The sequence below is a fragment of the Rhea pennata genome, chromosome 1 (assembly GCF_028389875.1).
Source record: "Rhea pennata isolate bPtePen1 chromosome 1, bPtePen1.pri, whole genome shotgun sequence".
NCBI classification, from domain to species: domain Eukaryota; kingdom Metazoa; phylum Chordata; class Aves; order Rheiformes; family Rheidae; genus Rhea; species Rhea pennata.
The window spans coordinates 161,717,207-161,741,137 of record NC_084663.1 but is presented as its reverse complement, the minus strand read 5'-3'; positions in this window follow the sequence as shown (position 1 = coordinate 161,741,137).

Below are 23,931 nucleotides of genomic sequence, written 5' to 3'. Positions count from 1 at the left end.
TTTTGCCACGCTCTCACCCACTCATCTTCTAAGCATTTACACTCATCTTCCAAGCATTGCAGTGTTTTTTAATTTTACTGACATAAGTATTTGAAAAAAAATCATATTTCAAGATCATATATGTAAGTATTCATTGGAAAAGGCATTATAATTTAGCATGCATGACAATTCATGCTAGAAGTACTGGTATAATTATCTCATTTGAGCCAACAGCAAGGTTTGGAATCAGAAAATAAAATAAGATAAAATAAAAAGTTAAGAGGACCCTTAAGAAAGCAACTCCTTTGACACTGATGGCGTAGTTTCCTCCATCCTCTCACTGGGCTGGTCACCGACAGGGAATGAAAGCTCAGATCTCCCTATGCATTCTGACCCTGCTCTTCCTCTCACTGAAGTCAATGAGAAAACTTCCATCAACTGCAGCAGTCCTGAATCAAAGCTTTTATCTGAATAAGCGTTTTGTAAGGGAACAAGAATAACAGCATGCAATATATATGATCCATCATGATTTATTTAAAAGAAAAATAATAATAGTGGATAATAAATACTTGCAGATATCTCTGTTATCATGTATTGAGCTGTGTTCTGCTATATTATATTTCTTTGGGTCAAATTCTGAATTCTTACTATATGTGGAACCTAAATCAGGGTATTCTGGATTTACATCCTTGGGTATTGCACAGAACGTATAGAATCGAGCCGCCATAGCCGAGTGGCTGCTTTGACTCCTCACCCTTTCTCGTTTCCCTCTGAAGTCCCTTTTACTGCCAGTTTCTCGGAGTAGGAACAAGTTCCTGAAAGAACATTTCTGCAGTGATATTTCTTTAAGGAAGGCAATGGAGGATATCTCACAACATCAGTTTCGGTATGATATCTTTGAGGCATACATCTTACATTTTCAGATTTTCCTTTCTTTGTCATATTTAAGCTTTTGATAAGAGAGCATATGTCTGTGGCAATTTCCGCTTTCTTTCTTTATTCTTGGAGTAACAGTTGTTTTACTCCCTTTTGCCCTCTGTGGGTCACATAAGACTCTCTGGACCTTCAGGCATTCAATCTTACCGAGCTCCTGAGATTTTGTTCCTCTAAGTGAGGGAGTTCTTCTGCATTGTTTCGGCCCAAGCACTCAAACCACATACGGAGAGAGAGGAATGTAAAATTAAGACCAAAACACAAAGCTATTTGATCCATTTGGATCGGTTCTCAGAGGTAGGGCGAAGAGAGGATCTTCAGTGGCATTTGGTGAAGGAACACCATGCCAGGTGACAGCTGTACATCAGCTCATGCATTACATGACCACTCCAACTTGTAGAAATGATTATGGAGGGACAAAGTTTGGGTGCACTTGTGGGCTGCAGGTTTCGTCCCTGTCAATCAGTCTGTTCCTCGTTTAGTGTATGTGCATGTTTTTACATATGCAAGGAAGGAAGAATTTGACTTTGGGGCATTTTTGAACTCTGCTGTGAGATGCACCCTCCATGCCCTCAATAAAGCTTAGATTTCAAGAAATGTGATCTAATGATGCTGCAGATACTTACAGAGAGTGTGTGTCTTTCAGGCGGAAGACTGCGGTCAGGATCGTTCAGGTTTTTATACGATACCTGATTCTCAGAAGGAGTGAAGTCTTGCAGACGTAAATGACTGCAACAGCAGCTGTGAAAACTCAGCACTTGTGAAAATAAAGCCTTGCTTTCTATGTTATAACATAGTAAAAGAAAAATAAATTAAGAATAGCTAAAAATAAGTAAATAACTAGTGACTGGTAAAAATACTAGCCTCCCTCGTAAGAGGGACAAAATAGTTTTGGAAAGGTGTATGGAAAAGCCTTCTTATTAATGTTAGAAAAGTGAGGGCTCGCTCTTGTTATGATGATAATCAAAGAAGGAAATTGTATTATACAGAGCTGCTAATTCTCTAGAGAACTTGGTAGTTGTTACCAATAAATATACTGCAAGGGTCTGACACACTCCATTTCAAATAATACATCCATCCATCAAAACATACACACATGCACGCATGTAAAGCTTCTCCTAAATTCTGTTTCCAGGGCCTGATCCCCGCAAGCAAATAACACACAAACAATGCGCAAATAACCTTCTGCACACAAATAACCTTGCTCCACGCCAGTAATCCCATTAGCAGGCAGGATCCGGCCCTGACGCTGAATGTACCATCTCGCTCGTTCTAATCAAAATGCAAATGGCTCATGCCATGTTTTAGGTTAGGCAACAAACGCCGGGAATATTTGGAGGTTTCGTACTACATGGAATTAAGTAATCTAGGATGTTGGTCAAGAGGAGGTTGCATCATTATATTTTTCTGCGTTTCGATTGTGCTGCCTGTGTTAATGTATTAGAATTTTTAAACTGTGTTTTGTTTCCAAAGCCTTCTATATTTTTTTTACAAAAACATCTCTATCATTACATTTGCATTTTAAAAAGCCTGTGGACGGTATGCTTACAATGGGTACTATTTACATTTCAGATTTCCATATATCTGCACCAACTGGCTTTGCTGGATCTCTGATACAATCACACTTCCCATTATCCATCTTCTTCTGCTACAAAGATAATTTACTCTGCCTCCAAACTTTGCTCGTCATGCTTTGTATAATAACTCATGTCTTACTATCACTTGCAAGTTCGGTGGCTTGTTAATATAGTGCTTACAGAGAGGGTGCACTACATATTGATCTAATTAAAGGTTTTTGAATCAGGACAACAATAGTAATGGGATTAATTATTGTAATTTGTGCAGCAGAAGTATATACATAAATAGGTAATTTTTTTCCCCCTGCATAGCCCGGCAGAAAATGAATTTCAGACATTAGGACCTGAGAGACCAGAGAGCTACAGCTGCTGAGCTGGTCTCCCTCCCATAGTTCTGGCCAGCAGCTCTGACATCCCTGCACAAAGTAATCACAGATCACAGCATTTAATCACTGAAAACAAGCACTCCAGAGGACAGCAGTGTCAATATCCCACTCTCTCATTATCTGTTTGGATTGCACATCCACACTGTCAGATAAACAGAGTGGAAAATTAAGATTAAAAATATGGTAATTTCATTTCAGGCAGCAGGCACCACTCACTGCCCCTATTATGCTATTGATTACCTCTGAATTCAATTTTTCTTTCAATGCAAACTTTAATCTGTTTGCTACCCAGCAATTCAACTCCCCAAGGGCTATTTGAGAGTAAGTAACCATTTAATCTGATGCTAACTGAAAAATCACCGTCCTTAATGAATTGTGTAAATCATTCAGCTCTAAAGCACCTTTGACTTCTATTTCATTTTTTATTTTCTACTCAATATAGGAAGGGATCGGCGTGTGAATAATTACAAAGTAGCAAGTATTTTTAAATAGAGCAAATATGATAAAAACCCTATTATAGTGGGGCATGTGTAATGAACAGTACTTTTTAATTTCAAAATAGCTATTCATTAAAAAAGAATGGAAGATTAAAAAGAGAGGCTCAAAGCTCAAGGTAAAAGTTGATAGACATTGTAATTACATGGTTAATTTCAAAGATTTATATGCTGTTATGATTTAAAAGGAATTTTTATGACCTGACATTTTCATTTGAGAAGATTTTTTATTTAAAATTAATCTTCTAGCTCCTATTCTTAATTATTTCTTGGCAAGCGATAAATGGGAATACAAAAATTGCCCTATATCAAATTTTCAGCGGAATAAATGCATGCGAATTTGTGAACAGCAATAAAGTGGTCCTACTTACTGTATTCGAATCACTTTACGTTGAAATCCCAGGCTAAAGTAAATTCTTTGTGCGCGGAAATTATTGACACTTTTAAGAAGGCTCTTAAGCTGCAGGTCCATGCCCGTATTTTCATTTTTTGTCCTCCCACCTGCAGGGCTCTGCAACGGCACCTGCAAAGGGACCTGCAGCCTCGGGGCAGGGGGCACGGGACACCCCGCCTGGCTCCTCTGGGGGCTGGCGGGGGGCAGAGGGTGCTCGCAGCACCTCGCTTGTAGCCCGGCTGGCTCTCAAAGGCGGCGCGTCCCGCTCGCTCCGCCGCGACGTCCTTCCCTTCAGTCTGTTGGCGTTGCCTTTTGACGCGGCGGCGCTCGAGGCGCCCCGGAGGCCCGCCGCTAAAGGAGCCCGGCACCTCTCTAGTTACCCCGCGACGTACCCCCCCCGAACCAGCACGCACGCCCCAAGGCAGCGCCGATGCCCTCACTCCCCGCGGCCGCCAAGGGGGCTCGGCCAGCCGAGGAGCCGGGCTGAGCTTTCCGGCTTCGAGGTTTATTTTCTCGAGAGCGGCGTTTCGGGCGGGAGGACGCAGGAGCTGGGACGCGAGCCTCCCCGCGTGTTGCGACGGGCGTTACGCGCAAGGGACCGGACTGCCGCGAGCCTCAAGGACCTGCGGCGGGAGTGTGGTGGGGTCGCTCCCGCGCTGTCCGAGCTGGCGCCCCGTCCTCCCCTTCGCCCCGGTGAGCCGAGCTGCCTGGCACGGAGTCAGGAAAACACTGCTCCCGTGCCGGGAGCACGCGGCGGGGTCCAGCACCGCAGCTGGTGGCAGGCTGCAGCCTCCCCTCGGCGGCTCAGGTGCTCGCGCCCACGTCCACGTGCAGCCACATGCCCTCAGCCTCCTTCGATCTGTTTGCACACGCTCATCCACGACACACGCAGGGCGATAGGTATGTAAGTGATGAATTGCAGAGCTGCATATTAAATTACATTTCTATGCCTTCCAGATATAATCACCTGCATTTTCTGTCCCATCTCATACCCTTCTCTGATGGCTTTGCTCTCTCTTTTCCAAAGTGCACAAGAGATAAAAGCAGCTGCTATTTAATTTTTTCATAAATGAAAGTGCCCTCCTTTCCCACTAAGTCGCCAGTTCTGCAGGTGGGTAAAAGACTATGGTACCTTATGTCCTCAGCTAGTCTTCCTCACGCTGAGTCTAGGAGGATCACGGCTACCACCACACCCCCTGCCTCCAGTTGACATTCAGTGCCTGGCTGCAGTGGGCATTCGATCAAGAATCGTATTCAAAGCTCTTCAAACTTGGTCAAGCTTACTGGGCCAAAACCTAATGCCAGATCTTCTAACTTCTCCACAACAGTCAAGGCCCGAAATAAGGCTTGCCCAGGACCAGCTTTAAGATTTTCAATGAAGTTAAATGGGAGACGGGAAGGTTTACACCAAGTGAGGGGAATTTTACCTTTCCTGCAGGATGCTTGCTTGTCATCCTGGAAATTCCTGAGCCTTTTTATAAGATAAAATTATGACAGTATAATGTATGGTAAGACAATTTAAAGTTAAAAAGAGACTATTCATGTGGTTGAGTTGCACTCTCAGTTTTGCTACAGGTACTGTACAGAGTTGAAGTCAGTAAGGCTACTGACATGAAGAAAGTGTTGCTGGTGTTTACAGAGCCCCAAGTCATCTGGCTTTAGAGGTAGAGGGCTAGAGTGCCAATAACATTATTAAAAACTCTCTATGATTGTTCCAAAATATTTCTTTAATAAAAGGTATCATATATAGAATAGCCCAAGTTGGGGCAGAGTATAAAGGTTTTGCTGGCACTTGTTTGGGAAAGGATGCATAACTGATGTCTTATGACCCAAAGCATGATTGAAAAAAATTATACCACACATAAAGTATTTAGTAGAAACACAGCCATACTGAACATTTGCACATATATTTCAAATACTTAGCCCTTAAATGGACTTGTTCCTTATTCTCTGATCACAAACACTTTAAAAAACTATATACATCTGACACTTAGGTGATCTGAGTTGGATCCCAGACAGTTTTGTACCAAGGTTGCCAGATGTGTGTGTGTGGATGGGGGGTCCATTCTTCTAGTGGCGGGACTGGCTGCTAGGATGCCCACTGTGGCTGTTTTGTGTATGTACCAAAAATTCAAACCATTATATTCAGATGGGAAGAGACCACAAAGAAACATTTCCAAGTACTTAAATAATCACAGAATCACAGAACAGTTGAGGCTGGAAGGGACCTCTGGAGATCATAAAGTCCAACCTCCCCTGTTCAAGCAGGGTCACCTAGAGCATGTCGCACAGGACTGTGTCCACTTGAGTTTTGAACATCCCCAAGGATGGAGACTCCATAACTTCTCTGAGCAACTTGTTCCAGGGTTCAACCACCCTCACAGAACAAAAAGTTTTTCCTCATGTTCAGACAGAGCTTCTTGACTTTCAGTTTATACCTGTTGCCTCTTATCCTGTCACTGAGCACCACTGAGAAGAGTCTGGCTCCATCTTCCTTACCCCCTCCCTTTAGATATTTATACACATTAGTAAGATCCTCCCCAAGCCCGAGTATATACAATATATTCACCTGAGTCCTGTTGGAAAAGCCAATACAAAACCTAAGTCTCATTCACAGTGAGTGGGCTTGTATTTCTAAATCATTTCTGAAAATGAGACTCAGGCTCCCCAGGCTTTAGGTAATTTACATTTTTCTAATTTAAGCCAAAGCTTAAATTAAGTTAAAAATCATCAAGACAATCCTTTGACCTGCACATACTATATAATACATCCATGACACAAAATAAAAAATTTGGTCTTTTCTCTGTACAAAAATATAAGTATGTAAGCCTGTGTACACATATAGCTCTAACACAGGGAGTAAGTATACAGATAATACACAGTATGTATATATAAGAGAGAAATGTTAAGCTATGCAATATACGCTATAAATATGCTGTATATCTGCGTGTCTATTCCCTATTATACATGTCACAATAACATGAATATGCATTAAACACATACTACACACATTGAATAAACTTTGTACATATTCCCTGGACATTTATTAAAAGCTGAAATAAATTCTGTGAAAGGAATTGAGGTCCTCACCTCCCCATATTTCATGTTACACAACATGTGAAAGGATCCCCAACGTAGATAAGGTTAGGGCTGCAGTCAGCTTTCACCAGCCTAGAAGGAGACCTGTTTTTCTAGCAGAAGGAAACGTGTTGCTGAACTGTCCCCTCGAGTTGTTCCCTCTCATCAGGATTTCTTGTGCGTGCACGCAGCAAAAGGCAGATCCTCCTTCGAACGGGGCTGAGCTTTGCGTCATTTTGATTTCATGCTTCCTCACCCGTCCTTTTCTTACCTGTCCTGCTGCCGCTGCTACTTCTCAGTGTGCAAAAAAAAAAAAAAAAAAAAAAAAGTGATTAGATTTGCGCTTTCCAGGTGTATCTATTCCTCATCTGACTTATCAAAGCTTGTCTAGGCAAGAGGCAGCCGAGAGCCTCTGAGCAAAGCCTTGCAAACCGGGAGCGCTCCACGGCAGCAGCTCACAGTTTTGCATATTCTTTTGCTATCATCTCCAGCCTCCCCCCTGCACCGTGTGTGCGGACGCACACACACACATCACACACACACACACACACACACACACTCTCTCCCTGTGATCCAACTGACACACTTGACGTAAAACGAGATGCAGAGAAAGCAACCGCGATATCGTATTTTGTGCATCGCTTTGAGATGTGTCCCACAGGTTTTTATAGCTGCAGCTTTTGGCAACTTAACCAAAAGCAAAAACGCAACCACAGTGTTAAGACCACTGTTTTATTATTTTTGTTTTTAAGCAGTGTTTTTGTGTCCTGCACACACTGGAGAAATCTTCCCCGGCGCCCGGCGTGGCGGCGCGGGAGGCCCCGGGCTGCAGGCACAGACTCACGTGCACCGGAGCCGAGAGCCAGGGCCCCGAGCTGCAAATATGCCCTTGCAGGAGCAGAACGAAAAGCCTCGGGCTCCTTCCTTCAACTTCTCCCAACCCCCTGGGTATCGCAAGCGCAATGTGGAAAGATCATCTGCTAGCCAGAGACCCCTGATGGAAGTTTCTACTATCTGCAATAGCTAGGTACGGGCGTAGAAAATAAGAGCAGGCTGGTGAAAGCCCTCACAGTCTCTGTCTCACGCAGCATAAAAAAAAGATAGATGGCTTTTAGAGATTACAAACTGCTTTAGGTTGAAGCTCACACTCTGTAGTGTCTTAGTCCAGAAAAGGCATCGAGCTATCTCGTTCTTGTCTTATTTAAGGCTGTCGGCGTGACACGAAGAATGTGCGTGCGTGTGCGTATGTACAGAATTGCTTTTATTTGCTCTGTTCGAAATCTCCTCCGGGAACACGAAGGAGTCCGTAATGGATCCCCTGCATTACGGTGGTCAGTACTGATGGTCTTTTGCAGTTGGGAAAAAACCCACAAATATTTAGTGTAATTTTAAATGAATGTCTTCTACCACATTGGTGCCGAAAACTGCCTCAAAAGGCGTTATGCTGCATCATGGCAATGAGCACTTACGGATTTTTAAATCCATAAATTAGATGCTGTGCATAGGGACGGGAGGCAGTTACGTTTGGCTCAGTGCATGGGGCCTCAGCCGCACAAATTCAAGTTCAGCGCACACCTCCCAGCAGATCCACATGCTACATCCCAGAATTTCTGTTTATTTCCTTATCTTTTTAAAAAATATATTTATGAGTGGGGAAAGGTTGTTGAAAACCATACATATGAATAAAATGCATTTCTAAAAGAAAGATAAAGACAGAATATTCTTATTTTTTCCACAAAATTAATATCCATCTATAAAGAAGTTAAGCATCACCAACAGTGGAGTTTTGCATTAACAGACACCACAAAGGCATGTACACACATACCCATACACACGCACATCAAACTTTGAAATGCTAAGAAACCCCCAAATCAGTTGTGCAGAATTTCATTTTTAAAAATCACTTCTGGATGAGACCTTCATAGCCTAAATTCCTACAAAGTTAGCACATTTTTATGTCTATCCTAAGTCTCTGAAAAATTGATTTAATCAGAAACTGTACTGTAGGTACAGGCATTCAAAAAAATGAAAATCACACCACAGAAGAAAGAAAGAGGTTATAATTTTGATGGAGTTTAAATAGGTGGCTAAACTCCTGAGTCCACCACGCTGTCTTTATCCCAGCCATATCCATACAACTCAGCGTGCTGGAGGATTTGCCTATGAATACAGCACAGAAACTCTTCTGGTCCTGAAAAATACATCAGTAGCTTTCAGTTTTCTGGCTTTCATTAGTTTCCAGTTCATTAATAATAGCGTAACATTTTCCTTCTCAGAACAGAAGCGTAAAGCTTGGAAACGGGGCAAATTCCTTGCACCTCCCTAGAAAATAGTGATGAGCACGTGTCTCCCACTGTCTTTTCTTTGTCTAATCACAAAATGAAACAGAAGTTGTGAAACTTTCTATCATTACCTAAGCCCTGAAGGTTGGAAAGAGAAGAGAAACAAACGTTCATTAATTCAGTAATCATGCACATCTCTGACTCAGGTGAGCTTGCTTCTTTTCCCCTTCCTGAGAGACTCCCAGGAGCTAAGTGACAACAAAGATTTGGGTTCATGGAGATAGGAAAACTCAGGCTGGGATGGGTTTCCACCAGCTCCCAGGGCTAGGAGATCCCAGATGTGAGCAGCAGTGAGGGGTGTCTCCTCTGTTAAAAAAAAAAAAAAAAAAAAAAAAAAAAAGTCAAATCAAATCAAAAAGAAGAAACTCCTCTGTTAGGAATTCCTCTGGAGAGATGTGAAATGCACTGGGTAGCCCTGCAGGGCCTGGGGGAAATTGTGCATTAGAGGGTCTTACGGTGGGGAAAGAGGAAGCCAGTTGTATGGAGAAAGAGAGAGGACATGACACCACTGGGACTTGCACTGAAAGCTGGGAAATGACCCAGTGATATTTTAGGATGGGAGAAGGCAAGGGCAGGTTTTGCTAGCAGTTTCTTCAGGGGTGGGAACAGGAAGACTTTGGGGCTCACTAGCTTGTAGATTATCGAAACTTGTAAGAGAACCGAGGCAACCTCAGAAGATGAAAACCAAGAGTTTCTACGTGGTGTTGGACATGTAAAAATACTGGAGTGGAAGGGAGTGGAGGGAAAGGTCCATAGCAAAGGGATGAGGAATAAAGTGCAAGAATACAGCAGCTAGAGAAATTTGAAAACAGGTTTTTTTGGTTATAGCGTTGGAAATAATTTCAGGACTATTCAGGAAATAATATTGAAACTGTACCTTAGTAGCACACACTCAGCTGTAATGTTGCACTCAAGGTTGATCGTTGACCTCAAAACAGATCTAAAGGGAGAGAAGAAATTCTCTTTGCAAAGAGAGTGAAAATTCGGACATTAGTTTTGAGAAGAAATGAATAATAGGGAACATAGGGGAGGTAAATGAAGTGATACCTAGAAGTCAATTTCTGCCATATAAATTACAGGATAAGTATATTAAACCCAACATATTTAAACCGCTAAAGGAAATACTTTATTATACAAAGTATAATTAATGTATGGGACTTTAAGCCACAGAGACCACTGAGCCTAGAAAGACAGGATTTGAAAATGGGCTAATATTTATATGGATGGCATGAACATTGAGAGTTACGTTACATCAGCTATAATAAAAAAATGTGATACATTCCAAATTTTTTCAAATATAAGGAGAGTTTTTGTACAGGGAAATTACCTAAAAATATATTTTGCATTATGCCCATGTCTTGTGGTTGCAGAGTCCTTTGAGAAGAAGCCAGGGGCCACTGCCCCAAACAGAAATAAAATACCACAGCTGGGCAGACTGGTGTGGAGGCTCTGCTCTACAGCATGGGCTGAGCACATCCATATGTGCACATGCCTCTGGTTGGCTTGTTGGTAGGTACCTGCTCTGCTGTAAGGCACTGACCTTGCAGAGACCTGACCTCGTCTCACCTCTAAGCACCCAAAAGTTTCAGGAAAAGCATTTGCAGCCAATGGTGTAGGAGAGGGCCAATTTACTATGGAATCCTGAAGCGAGGTTTTGGGACAGAAAAGGAAAGGCAAGAAGGTCACGGTCATGTTTAGAGTCATATTTAGCCCATACCATTTATCTGACTCACTAATGAGAGTTAAGAGGCAAACTGCCATAAGAACAATTTATATTATACATCTCTGCAATGAGATTCTTAACGTCCTTCTCCAAAGCATTCAGCGATGGCCATGATTTTAGCCAAGACTACCTGCAGCCACTCTTTCTGTATTTTTTCACTATAAAGACATCTGAGAAATTTCATGGCCTGGTGACATTGTTTTGTTGCCTTGCCTCCTCCTCTTCACATGTGCAGTTTGCTAACATTGTCTCCCTGGACTTTGTTTCACTGAGCTACTATGTGCCTGGAGCAAGTTTATTGCTACACAGGTAACAGATAAATATTAAATGCTGTACAAATAACAATAAATATTAAATTTACAAGACCTCTTCTGGATGCATTGGCAAAATGGCTCAGATATGGAGCAACTCTGCCATGTGGGTCACTTGCACTTGAAATGAAGTACAGGAATGAACAGCAGAGGAATTTATATGGCCAAGAAATACACTTCAGAAGACTGGCACTGTAAGAGACCTTCCAAAACAGATTAAAATTTTATTTTGAATGATAAGGACATACACCAACAGGCACCCTGATATAGGACTAAATTAACTGAGGAGACCTCAGGAAAAGTCTAAGCTCTGAGCTGAAATACTGTGGGGAGATCCTTAAGGGAGCACCAGATAGGCCAGTGTTGAAGTTGGGATGTAGCTCTGTCAGCAAGGCACAGCACTTGAACCAGGCTGAGAGGGGTGACTAAGTTACTCAAGCATGGTATTGGGCTGACTTAACTGTGCTGCTCTTCATTGCAGCCCTGAAATGCCAGTACACCAGGAGCTGCAATCTGTGGCCCAGCCAAGCCCCGGGATCGGCAGAAAAAGGCCACCACAACTGATAATCCCACACCTAACAAAACTGATAATCCTACATCTAACAAAACTAATGAATTGTATGTCATGTTGCATATCCTCCCTTTAGCATTTGCCCACTATCTCCCTGGTCTCGTGTATCTCGATGGCTTCTCTGCCCAGTAACTCCGCTTAAGTAGGAAGGCTGGAGCATACACCCATCCACAGTACACCCGTCACGCAGTGGGTGATTAAGGTGTGCTCCTGGGACAAGGAATGGCTGACTATGAATTCCTGCCCTGGCGATGCCAAGTAGATACCTTGTGTCTCAGGCGGTCGTCTGAACCCTGGGGCTGTGCAGCGCGGTGCAGTGCTTCTCCAAGATACCCTTCTAACATGCTCAGGGAGAGGTTGTATCATTTGGGCTAATTAGCCCAGGTGAAGCACCATGTTAACACACCTCTACGGCTTTCTATACCTGAGCAGGGTCATTTAGCGGTATCCCGGTGTTGGTTTGCATTATGGTCTGCCTTTCTCTGCTTGCTCTCTCTCGCTCGCGCTCTCTCAGCACCCAGAAAAGCTGCTGGTTAAGAGCTCTAGCAGCTGTAGCTACCTGACTACTTACTAGAGGTGGTACACGTGCTCCACCTTACTGCACCAGATTTTCCAGTGGGGTTACCTATGCAGCTCTCCAGGCACTGCATGTCCCTCCTCCTACTCTGGGACAAGGAGCTCGGGACTCCAGAGTCCCAAAAAGGACTCATGGAGCAAAAGTGTGCCTCCATCATCAGGTCGATCCTGAGCCAAAACCATATACAGGTCACTGCCATAAGTATTTTAAAGTCTGCATGATGGACTTGCTGAAGAGTTTTAAATAGCTCTTTGACACTAATGGATAACTTCACAGGGTGAGATGTGCCAGCCTGGAGCAGATCCTCAGCATATAAAGAATCAATGACTGTAAACTAGGAGTGGAAATTGGAAGAGGCAAAGCACAGTGCAGAACTGAAAAGAAATTACTGAGCAACTAATGTGATAGGGGAGGAACTGAAATGGAGAAACACATCCTATTTCTGTGCTCAAAACAGGTGGAAATGTGAGAAAGAGATTTTGTAAAAAATAAAAAAAAAAATAGTAAAAGATTTTCCACTAATAAATACTGAGGAGAGCCTTTGTACAGCTATGGGAGAAAAGAAAAAGATGGCCCGTGATCATTCTGCAAGAGAACTTGCCTCCAAATCAGAAATCCGTCACAATGATAAATGGAGAGAAGTTAAAACTCCAGATGCTACGACTCTCCTCAATTCTGTTCTGGACAGATGTTTGATGTATTGTGTCTCTCTATGACAGAGACCTGAGGGTTCTGAGATCTTTTTTTTATTATTTAATATTTTAGCAAAACTTGTATAGCTTGTCATGCCAGCAAGGTATTTTTTAATTAAAATGAAATGTATGTGTGTGGGGTGAGCCAGAGTTTATGAGGAGCTTCTTCAGGGGGAAAATGAATCAGTCCAGGATTTTCAAGAAGGACTCAGGGCTGAGCTAGAGCTTACTAACTAAGGAGGAATGTAAATGAGAATGTACTTACTAGGCAGGAAAACTTGGGATAAGAGTCAAGTTCTTTTAACTGAGAGATTATTAGACCTTATAACATAGCACAGCAGACAAAACAGCCATTTTCAAGCAACAGAGCCATAAATGTAGTCAATAACATTCAGCATAATTAAATCAGAGCCCTCTGACACCTCTGTCACGGCATCACTTTTTAGCTGACAGCCTCGCAGTTTGGGGAGTCTGTGGCTGTTAAAAGACCTTCCAGGCTTCCAGGTGCCTTGAGGAAGCATCTGAATAAGCACAACAAGGTTAGCAGCTTCTGAGCCCGGTTCCCAGGGAAGGAGAGGGGTCAGACTACGGACATGCCTGCTGGGAACTCGTGAAGTGCTGCACCTCTTCTGGGCGTCTACACAACCGCCAGTGCTCGGCCAACCTGCAAAACTTCAGGCAGGTGCTTTTCCATTCACTGTGTCTAGAAGATCATCTTGCTGCCTGGACTGTCACCCTTTGGAGACCAAAATTAAGCCATCTCCTTGTTCTGAAAGTTTTCTGAATCGCTAAAAGAGCTGCATTTACTAGGGCTGATAGGATACATTCTTAAGGTTTTCCTCTTAATCAGAGAAGCTGTTCCATCAAAAATAATATAGCACCATATTACACCACGTTTTTTTCCAATGGTCAAAAAAAAAAAAAAAAAAAAAAAAAAAAAAGGAGCTCTTATTGTCACAAATACAACAAAAGACATTAAAAGAGCACAACACGAACCAGCAACACTGCTATACTTTCTTGGGACTAAGGTGAACTTCTTCTCATTGCCTAATTCCTGGAGTTTGTCAAAGAATTTGTCTCTAAGAGACGGATTCTAATCACTTACAAATGTGACGAAGAAATGGCATTACACCTGAATATAGGACTAGGATTAGAGACTAAGTAACAAGGGACATAGCTCCTTTCTAAGGCAATTGCATATAATCATGCACCAGGAAACAAAAGAAATGCAATTTGATGGTAAATGCAGAAGAGGTGAGATGTAATTTTATTCCTTCTTACAGCGCTTAAAGAACGTGATGGATGTATTTTATTTTCATATCATTCAGATTAATTTCCTGAACATATAATGTGGTCTAATTTTTCTTATCCTGGTAGATTAATAATGTTCCTCATTTTTTTTTATTATTTTCTGTGGTTTCTATTTTTTTTCTTCTTCCATTGATTTCATAATCTGATATATTTGTAATAAGTAGTTGTCCTCTCTGAAATCCTTTTTGATAAACAATACCTATGAATCATCATTTTTTCAACTTTGTTCTGAACCATTTCAAAATTAATAGACTAATTAGTAACCTGGTAAATTATTACCATAACCATTTTAAAAACCAACCACTTTGGTGTGGCCAGAAATTGCTATTGAGATAATATCCATGATGGTCTTTTGCAACCATCTGCCATAACCCAAAACATGAAAGCTTCTCTGCTATGTGCTGAAGCATGCTCTTGTGGTGGGACCACGAAAGCCAAATATGAAAGAGTGACTCACGTTCCCCAGGATCTGGCGATGCTCTCCTTGAATATTTCACATAGTTGGATCCCTATTCATGCCACCTAGCTTTAGACACTTAACTGGGATCCTCGCTTGCCCCATGGAGGGGTGTATGTGCAAGCTCCTGTCCTGTTGAAGGTGCCCAGGGTGACAAGACTCCTCCAGCAGGCATCTTGGCTAAGGGAAATATCTGGCCTTAACTGGAATGTATACTCAGCAGCTGCCAGGTGCTGCTCAGAGACAGGGTTGTGCTCTTCCAGCTCCGGCATGGCTAAATTTCACAGGCTTTTTCTGCTTTTACCATGCCGGTTATTCCTTCTTGAAAAGATACACAGATACTCAGACCCTATCCTTGCTTTTTCTGAGTTTTAAATCTTCAGTGACACTGGTGTCTGCATTAGTGCAATGCCACCGAGGGATTTTTAATACTGCCAAAGCAAGATGACAGTCACTGCGTGATGATCCTATATCCAGCTTCATCTTCAGTCTCTCCCCACTACCCAGGGTGTTAAACAGATTATATTTCTATCCATCTTGCACAAAATGAATATTTCTAAACTGGCTATCCCAGCCTCACCATCTGCAACACTATCTGTGTCTGCAGCATGCATATTTTCATTTAGTCTCCCATCCTTCAAGAGTGATTTTTTCTTTACTCTTCCCTAAGCTCACCTTTACGTGCAGAAGGGTTAAGGGAAGCTCCCCTCGCGCAGTAACATGTTTCTGCCTGCTTAGGATTCTCCCACTTGCCTACCGCTGGGCGCCGCGTCTATTTTGTGCCGCTTGCCCTCCGTCTTAGCATGAGGCCGGGACTCTCCGCAGCTCTCACCACATTTCCCTAGACACAGCAGTTGCAACGGCCCGGTGAAATTTGCAGGCTGCCTCAGATGCAGTCCTCGCCCGGGCACTTTCAGGAGCAAGTCCCCAGTCTAATCTGGCTTTCAAGGCTTCATTCAAGCCCTGGTGGAATGGGCAGTTTTCTGATAATTTCCTTAATGCTGCCCTGGTGTGGGGGAGGGAGCAGCTTTGCTCCACTGTTGATTTCACTCGGGAAAGCCAAGCGCGTGTGAGCAGTGACAGCCCCTGTGCCGCGGTAAGTGTTCTTGCGGAAGAGCTGTGATTCGGGCCATCATTTTACCAGCTGACTTCGGGGTAGTAAATTGAGCAGGTGGCTGTATTTTTTCCTTCTATTACATTTAATCTATTTATTCAAGCTATAACTCTTCCTGGGCTTTTTAGATTTGTTTTCTTCTATTTTTCCGTTTCCATGTCACATGAATTCAGGCGGCCTATGGGCCCAGCTGCTGTGTGAGACCTGCCAGCCCTAGGTGATACCCTTAGGTGTGATAACCATCATTATGTGCATCAGGTAATACGTATCTATATAAATGTGCACATACATTCTATAAGAGGAAATCCTTTTTATCATAAAATGAACACAGGTGTTGTATCTTATTTCCATACATAGATGCCATGCAGCCAATAAGCAAGGCAATGACGTCCCTTATATGTCGTTGGACTAACTCTGGCTAAACTCTTTTTAGCATTTTTTTGTGGCGGTACACAGGGTAGGCATTAAGTTGGGTTGCTTGTTTAGTGGGAAGAAGTTTGCTTACATTGAATAATGAGACTGGCAGCATGGGTTTCAGATACTCTCTTTAGACAAAACACTCTTGAGATGAAAGTTCAGCAGAAGAGAATGAAGTTACTTTATAGCTACTTTACAGTTACTTTACAGTAACCTCAGACAAGCATATCAACAGATATCAAATGAGTTTGAGCACCTTTGACAGGAAAAGGAGAGGAAGCTGTAATGATGGCAGCAGATGGCCACATGCCTCGTGAAACGTCTGCTGAGGGGATTGGGTCGCCATGGAAGAAAAGGGCTTTGGAAATCTGAGAAATTTACCCCAGCTGAGTCTCAGGATGCAATAAATCATCACTCTTCAAAGTGACCAGGCCACCATGCAAATAGTATGCAAATTTTCAGCTCCCAGAAGCCCTTTCCTCCTTTGGTGACCCAGAAATAAAACTGTCTTGTCAAGATTTCTCCTGAGTCCTTCTCTCTATATCACCTATGGCAGAAACCCATCTCTGAACGAGTTTTCCACAGCATAAAAAGCTGCAGTAAGTTTAACCACATTAGCTCCCCTTCTGACTTTCCACGAGCTTTCAGAAGATAGTGCATATCCCTCTGGAAATAGCTTATCAGGTCTGTATGGTTATATATACATATATATGTGTGTGTGTGTGTTTGTGCATGTGCGTGTGTGCGTATACACACACATACACACACACACACACATACACACACACAGGTATATACATATATGCTTCATAGAGCCTATGGAGTCACGATAAATAGATTCACAGAACGACTGAAGTCTCCAATCCCAGCTTTCCCTCTGTAGTGGAGAAGGCTGGCATGACCTGGAAATCTTCATACAGGAGTACAGGAATAAAAGCAAGAGAGCAAGCAAGGAAGATTTGCATGGTGCACCCTATGGTGCAGATCTATTCCCTAGAAAGCAAGTGAACAGTCTTGCTCATAGCAAGACCGCCACAGAGCAGAACACACAAATCTCCTTTGGGGACCTGTATTGGGTCTCTATAAAGTCTGGGATGAGGCAAATGGGAAGACAGAGAGCTGAGATATGAAAAAGTTTTATTTCAGCTTTCTCTGAATTAGAAATTGAATATTTTAATTTAAAGGGATTTACATGTAAATTTAATTCCTTCAGTTGATAGAACAAAAAATGTGGAATGAGCAAAGACTTTTAGCATCAGATATGCTTCTCCTTCTCCCCTCTCCTTTAGCTTATAACCTTTCCTCTCCCTGCACTTGTCATGTTGAACGCCAAGATATATTATCTACACATGGCCACCAGCGTTTGGACATTCAACACAATGAGAGATTATGGAAAATGCCATAACCTTCCGGTATCAAATATGGAGAAAATAAAGATTGACAGAATAGTGCAGTTCATACTCGCTGCAGGCTGGCCTAAAGGCACTTGCTCTCAAGGGCTGCAGAGGTGTTGAGGGATAAACTGCTGCATGGCCCATCAAATGCTCAGTTGCTCCAGACAGCTAGAGAGAAAAGGCATGGCAGATGGCATCAGTGTTTCCGAGTTCTCAAAGGCTGTCTGGGGAGAAAGTAAACTCTTTCAGGGCCTATTTTAAACCTTGCACATTGTGTATGTGTTGTTGACCAGAGCAAAAAGTAATGGCATCAAGAGACTGTGGAACACTTTCAAGTGGGCTTAATTGATGTATAAGTGCACTCAGGGTACACGTGGTGAAACATTTTACTGTTTTAGACTTTGCAGGTGCCCAGTGTGTTTGCGAATTCATATGTTTGCACACAGAAGGGGTATAGTGGCACCAGTGTGAGAGGGACCCACGGCCATTGCACAAACACAGAGGTAAATGTGGTTCCTGTCACAAAGCAGCTGAAAATTTAAGGACTATGGCTCAGCATCTGAGATCGCTAAATCATTTGGAGTGTTTAAAGCTGAGCAATATCTGTCACAGAGTTACAACATTGATTTTAAAGCTCTTAATTGTACACCCATCAAGCCCAGGAACAAGGGTTTCATATCTTTCAATCAGCTGAAGGAGTCTTACTGACTGCAGCAGTATACCCAAGGAAGATATCAGAACAGAGCGTGGTCTGAATGTGGTCGGTGGGAGAGCAGCACTGTACTATTCATATAAATACGGTGGGTATGCAAACTCCTGTTGTATTTCTAAATTGCATTCAACTTTTCCAAGAAGAGGTCCAGGCATTTTTTAAATCCAAAGAGGAAAGGAACTAGCATAAAGATCAAAGGAAAACAGGAGCTAATCACTTGGACAAAAAAGTTTCTCCTTCTTCATGTCATTTTAGCATTGGGAAGAGTGACAAACAAGTTTCTGCTTCCTGCGGCAAGGCAGGCAAAGGGCCTGAGAGACACTATACCAAAGGGGCGAGCCACGAGGTTCGCATGAGCTACAGCTGCCTGCCACAAGCACCGCTCTGCCTCCCTTCATCCCCGCTAGCACATTATTTTCCAGCAACAATTTAATTCCCCTGATTTCACTGGAAAGTATTAAGACATTTGCCCTTCAGGAAAAAAAAAAAGGAAAAAAGAAAAAGAAAAAGAAAAGAAAAGGACTCAAGTAAATAAAGGGCAAAATAGCTGAACTCACCAAGAAGATCAAAATCTCCATGTTTTGGTGCTGCTTTTTTTTCTCTCCTAGCTTTGACGAAAAGTTTGAAAACAAATACTGTAATAAAAAATTATACGTTCTGCAATTGTTTAGAAAAAATAGATGACAGAAAGGTGACTCAAGAATTTCCTATAACAGAGGTGAGCAGAGTAGTTCCTCCCCATTATGTCCCACAAGCATAAGCAGCCCAAAGACAGAGGAAGAAGTAGGGCTTTGCTGGCCAAAGTGCTCCCAGTAGTGGCTCCTGTCAAGGCAGCTCTTAGAGAAATACTGTGAGAAGGAGCTGGGAGAAGAGGCCCAGACCATGGCAGGTCTTAACGGACCAAGGTGTGAGCCCCGTCAGGCCCCTTCACTCCCAAGGCTGGGACCACCCTGGTGGCTGTGGATGAGCAATGTGGCACGGACAGACCTGGAGCCACCAGGGCAAAGCAGCCCATCACTAAGCCAGCCTTTACGAAGAGCTCATGTATAAATAGCAGCCTCGGAGGTAGGGAGCCATCGGGCACCAAGAAGCCAGAAAAGCAGGGTAGGGAAGGAGTAAGAACATACCAAAGACACATAAGTATTTTTTTCTAAGTTTTTGCTTTTCCTCATTCTGCAATGGAAAAAAAATCCTGAGAGATCATGGATGGTGCATTAAAAAATGGATAAAGAAAAAGGCTTAATTTATAGGGGAGCTTGAATCTTTAATCCTGTGCCCCAAAGAAACTACTGCCTGAGCAGCCAAATCCTATCTGCAATGACTAATGAAAGCATAGACCCCATAGCAGCCCCATATATCTAAGCTGGTGAATAAGCAGATGCTTTAGCCTTCTCCGCCCAGGAGGCTGAAATTCCCCTCATGAAGGGCCCTCTAACATTAATTGCAGAGACGCAACCTGCCTTTTTATAAGACAAATTAATAATTTCCTTAATCCATCATCAGGAAATAGAAGGCTTTGATGCTTTAATTCCTTTCCTGTGACCATGGCAACAACAAAAAAAAGGAGGGGGGCATTAATTTTCTCATCCATGAGAATTTAGGCAAATACACCATTAGTGTTCTTTGTCTGTAAGTGAGTCTCTTCCGGAGATGAGTCCAGAGAATTAAGCAAAAAGCAGGTAACAAAATCAGGTGCCTGGGACCTGACAACAGGATGATAAGAGGGAAGCTGGAGTTAGGCATTAGCTACCTTGTTCTGGTCAAAAGAAAAATGCAGCAGGGATGTAGCACTCTGATTATTCGCCTCGGCCCTGTCATCCTTGAGGGAGAAAAACCAACTCACCAAAGTGTTGTGCTGAGTGCATTGAAGCCCACTGAAGCTCAGAAAATGAGACCTGTTAAGATCAGTGTGGATTGGCCCATGTTCTCCAAAAAAACACAACAAAACACTCTATACTGTAAAGGAACAACAGGCCACCGCTCCTAGTCTGCAATAAGCAATAATAGCAAATTGTGTATGGCATGAAAGTCAAGTGTATGCATACATGCACATACATAAATATATGTATATGTGTGTGTGTGTGTGCACGCGCGCGTTCCACATGTACGTATCTCACAGTTTACTGTGTGCTTGAATACACACTATCAGCTATGAGAGAACTCCTTAACACCTAGACAAACCATCGCAGGGAGGGCAGCTCAGGGCAGGGTGAACGCAAGCCAAGAGAGGGGCCGGGAAGAGTTTTCATGGTCTGAGGGCAAGTGGCAGCAGACTTGTATATATGTTTATATATATGTTTGTCCATGTATATACATGGACACATGCTCTTTCCCCTCCAAAACACTCATCCTCCTCTATAGGGCATCTGAAGAGGAGAGCTGGGACCTGGCTGCAGCCTGCACCATGCCTGGGACAGCGGTAGCTGCCTTTAGCTTCTCCACTATGTCCACAGATTCATTCTTGCAAATCTACTTTATTGGAGTAATGCACACTGCTGCCAGCGGGGCTTCAAAGGGGCCATAGTTTCACCCCTGCAGCTTGTGTAGAAAAACACTTGCAGAGCTGTTTTACTAAAGGAGGATCTACTGCTGGAGTCTGCTTTAGCAATTCTGCAATAACTAGAGGCTAGATTCCTAACACCTGAGTCAGCCCGGACAGTCTAAGGGCATCTGACCCACCCAGATTCGACTACATCAGGATGAATGAAGTCAAGGAAGGCTTTCCTCAAGCAAAGGTATCAGAGCAGGGATCTAAGACTCATAATCCCCAAGCTGAGTACACCATCCAGCTGGGAGGAGTTGGCATTCAACTGTTATTAGGAGGCAATGTGTTTTCAGGTCTGTGATTCCAACCTTTGCAGTAGGTTGGTGTGTTTATTCATAGGAAATACTTTCTGTGAGTTTGTGGGGTTAGTTATTTTGGAGCATAAGGTTCTTTACTTTCTGACAAACAGTAAAGGTACATACTGCTTTTTTTTTCCAGCTGAAAGTGTAATAAATACTAACTGATGCCTGTCCTAAAAGTTTTCACATTGCAATTGCTGAGGCTGCTGTGGGGATGTAATGTGATTACAGATGGGAAAACATATATATCTTCACAGCTTTGAATGGGAAGCAAAGTGTTTAAAGGGCTTATCTGTGTTCAAGACTTGGCACTCTCTGAACAGGCTTGTGGACTCCAGGCTTAGCTAGGAGAGCAGATGCTGTTTGCTAAGACTTTTATGGTGACATTCAGCTGTTGGCACCTTGAAGCTAGGTTTTAAGTGCTTTATGGAGCAGTATCCTTGAACCAAGGGACTATATAACCAAAGGAGAAAGATAGGTGCCCTTGAAAGACACCAACCTTGCTTAAATACATGTCAGGATTTCCTCACCAGTGGGAGGCTGCTCCAAAGATCATGATGTCCTACACTACTTTTTGGTTTCTCTAGACACCTGTGGACTGGCTGTTACATTTTCCCACATCATTAAAACCCAAAGCAGTGTTTTGTCCATAGAGCTGAGAAGGAGAAAGCAGCTGCTGCAGCCTGGACAGTGAGAATTTTGCGAAGTTCAGCTTAATCAGAACTGAACCGATGCTAGTTTGTTTACATTCACAAAATAACAAAAGCTGACAGAAAAAATATCACCCCTCTGGGCAGCCTCTAAAATCCTACAGTTCAAAGAATATGAGCACTGGCATGGTGTTAAGGTTAACTTAACTACCTACAGGTAGTTCAGTTATTCTGACTTTGCAAACTGAACATCCCACAATAGAATTAAAATATATTTACCTTTCATCACGTGCTCAATCTGCATTTCTTAAAATACGTATGGGCCCGTTTAACCTTTAGGGAACATTTATTCACTGAAGATAGCTAGCTACTAACTGATCCCACTTCAAATTAATATCTTTCCCTTCGTATTTCAGTTCCAGTTCCAAAGCTCAGATTTAAAAAAGAGTATGCTGATAGTCTTGTGCTTCCATAAATCCCAAAGGTAGAACAGTTTGAACTTCTCTACTAGCAAACATTTAGCTGACATTCACATCTCACAATTCAATGTCTTCAAAATTTGGGCGCACAAGACTTTGATACCCCAAGTGTATTGGAAGAGTCAACCAGAGCTACGCATTAGAAATGCCCTCTGATTGCCTATAGCTCAGTGAGTGGGTCTATTTAACACAGAATTGTTTCCAGCAGTGTCTACTGGCAATGCCACATTTCTGCGAACAGCAAGCAGGGAATGAGGGTATGTCCGGGAGTCAGGGCCTTTTTGGGCCAGTGGCTGCCATTTGCTCAGCTGAGTAACTAGAGCAGATGTGCCAGTTTAGTCAAGGTGAATGCTCTCAGGCGGACGGAGGGATGCAAAGATGTATCTTGTGTTTACTGTCAGGGAGATTAGTTTTAGCACATGTATGTGCGTAGGCTTAGAGGATTAAGCTTGATTATCTACTGATGGTCAATACTATTTGCATTTTATCATATTTAAATGATATTAAGACAGAAGTCATGATGCAACTCTTGGAAAGTTTCATTCTCCATCATTAAAGCAGCTCTTCATTGCAAGTGCAAATGTACTGGAAGGCTGACCTAAATGTTGGAGAAGCTGAATGCTGATCATTATCTTCATGAAGAAATACAACTAGCCAAATGTAAGAGTGTCAGGTATTGAAATGATCCTCTGTAATACTTTCTTTCTTTTATTTCATTGTGATGAGCATCCCTTGATGGTATCAGAACAGGCATCTCATCACAGCAGCTGGTGAAAACTACCCAAGGGTCCATGGAGCACCGTATCTGGGCCTGCAGACCAGACCTGGGGTAAACAGTCATTTCTACTGCAGCTAGGCTTCAGACATGGAACAGCCTTTCAGGACATCCTGGGAGGGATTTATATTTAGTGTTTTTCAGCTTTCCTGAATGTCTCCAAGAGTGGAAACAACTTTGTTCACCTTTACAAGAGTTGGAGTTCCTCATCTAGTAGTGATCAACACAAAGAAACACACAGAGAAGAGAATGGAACCAGTGTGGCTGCAAATCAACCTAATCAGATACTGATGATCTCTCTCTAACAATTTATGATAATGAAGATGTGAGTGAAGGGGATCCAGTGGGTCTTTGTCATACTTCTATTGACAAAAGCGTGGTGAGGACGGCAACATCTTTTTTTTTCATTTTGGTTGCCTGGTCTCCTTTGACATACAGTATCTGTTGCAATAAGCCCAAGTCTTCTATCTGGCATGAAGATCTTACTGCTGGCCTAACAAAGTCCTCTCTAGACTGAGGTTTCTGACTAGAAAATGAGGGGAAATAATAGATTTCCATATATGCAATGTTTTAAAAACAGGTTGCACACAAAATTTTCAAGGCTGCAAAGCTGTATTTGCATAAGGTTTATATGTATAAGCTCATCAATGAATGCAAATTAAAAGAGTTGAGGCTGATCCAAATTTGACTCCATTGATTAATAGGCACCACATACAACACC